We start from the raw sequence: 2,347 nt of genomic DNA, 5'->3' as shown, positions 1-2,347 counted from the left end.
ATATATATGTGTGTATATATATATATAGATAGACACACACATATGCACATATACATATACATATATACATGTAGGCATTTATGTATGTATCTATATGCATACATACATATATACATAGAAATGTATGTATATATATATATATATATATTTGTGTGTGTGTATGTGTGTGTGTGTATGTGTGTGTGTATGTATATGTATATATATATTGAGGGTGTGTGTGCAGATATTAGCATATATGTATATGTATATCTATATATGTATATATAAATATATATACATATATACATACATACATATATATATATGCATGTGTGTCTGTAACTATATATTTATATGTGTGTATTAGATGAAACTGAATCCTAGGAGCTGGTGGTGGCCTGTGTTGCGGAAATTTCACAGTACTGTTTCTGCCACTTACTCTATGTGAGTGCGAGAGTGTGTGTGTTTGTGCGTGCATGTGTACATATTTGTGCGTGCACATGTTTTGTGTAAGTGTGTACATGTGCATCTGCATGTGCATGCACACGAGGATGCATTTTTGTGTGTTTGTTGCACACATGTTATCAAATGAAGAATAAATATGCAAGAATTTTACTGTAGCTTAAGCACTTTAAAGAAATAAATTGGCCCAAGTGAATAAAATCTATGGAAACAACTAAAATAGTGAAAGAAGAGAAAAAAGATGCTTCAGTGCTGAAAAATCAATGACTTAATCTTTGGATGTAGCAGGTTTCTTCTTCTTTTTCACTTCTTTCTTTCATTATTGTTTTACTTCTTTCCTCATATCTTTTTCACTTTTATTATTCAGAAAATTGATCTAAATTATTTTCTGAGTTAAATTTTTTTTTCTCCCTTTTAAATCTCAATCAGTGAGGTAACAAACAGCTGCAAGGTGGCGAATTTTTGACCCACTTTCAGGCTTGTTGGAAACATTTTCTTTACTCTAAGTTATAGTTATCCAGTGAATAAGAGTTTGGGAAGCTTATAAAATATCAGGTCAGACACAAGTGGTGAATGGATTTTTGTTAGAAGAAACATGATTCTCTTTCTGATTAAATATTGGATTTTTGCGTAAATCTATACCCAAAACTATTTTTAGCAACACATTTTGCCTCTGTGAAAGTGCGGTGGGCGGACGGTGGGGTGTCAATTTTTGTAAAGACAATGTCATTATTGAATATTCATAGAGATATCAGAGTATGTTATTGAATGTATGGATGGGTGGGTGGAGTGGGTGTAGGATGACGTTGGGTATATATGAATATCGGAGCAGCACACTGCAGCACAGAACAGACATGTGAAGGCTGCCTAGGTAAGTGAAGCAGAGAAAGAACCAATTGCATTCTTCACCACCACAACAAACTCCATTCAACCAGTCAGTTGCTGAAGCGTGCATCAATCTAATGCATACAGACACATCAGTATAGATGGCACAAATAGAGATTTACACACATACACACATGCTTATACACACTCACCGACATAATTCTGTTGTCACACACAAGACAGCCAGTCACGGAAGAACTCTCACCAACAGGAAAACTATTTTACACGGCAGAAAATTCCAATGGATAATGTAATGCAGGTAGGATATACGTACTTCCCATTTGTTTGGAACTATAAGGTAATTTATATAAACATACAAATATATATATATATACATATACTAATAACTTCCCACACACACACACACACATATATGTATGTACACATGTATATATATATATATATATATATATATATATTTATGTGTCTGTGTGTCTGTATGTGTACACACAAATTTACATACATATATATAGTGCATATGGAATATATATATATATATATATATATTTATGTGTCTGTGTGTCTGTATGTGTACACACACATTTACATACATATATATAGTGTATATGGAATATATATATATATATATATATATAATATATATATACATATATATATATACATATATATATATATAATATATATATAATATATATATACATATATATATATACATATATATATATACATATATATATACATATATACATATATACATATACATATATACATATATACATATACATATATACATATACATATATATACATATACATATATATACATATACATATATATACATATACATATATATACATATATATATATATATATATATATATATATAAATATTCATATACGCACACACGCATATACATACATACATACATACATATATATATATATATAATTTAAAGATGTTAATTTGAAATATATATATATATATGTATAAACATGTAGATAAGGATTTAATACATGCATAGATAAATGCATTCGAATGTGTGTTTGTACGTGTTTGCTT

At 28.9% G+C, this 2,347-nt stretch overlaps 1 protein-coding gene across 5 annotated transcripts in view; it reads left to right on the top strand.

The window, feature by feature from the left end:
* The window catches only part of LOC106880260 (protocadherin beta-16), a 107,411-nt gene that overhangs the window by 30,840 nt on the left and 74,224 nt on the right, over positions 1-2,347 (top strand). Inside the window, exon 1 of one of the 5 annotated variants that reach the window (XM_014930126.2) lies at positions 1,272-1,585. The exons of 3 other annotated variants lie outside the window; for them this stretch is intronic. The gene's annotated coding sequence lies outside the window, so the exon portion shown is untranslated. Of the gene's footprint in view, positions 1-1,271; positions 1,625-2,347 lie in introns of those variants that run through there. One more of the 5 variants, XM_014930127.2, reaches the window with a different exon arrangement.

This window comes from Octopus bimaculoides, chromosome 14, assembly GCF_001194135.2.
Source record: "Octopus bimaculoides isolate UCB-OBI-ISO-001 chromosome 14, ASM119413v2, whole genome shotgun sequence".
Lineage (NCBI taxonomy): Eukaryota > Metazoa > Mollusca > Cephalopoda > Octopoda > Octopodidae > Octopus > Octopus bimaculoides.
The sequence above is the reverse complement of the archived record's forward strand: the minus strand, read 5'-3'. Positions and strand labels throughout refer to the sequence as shown.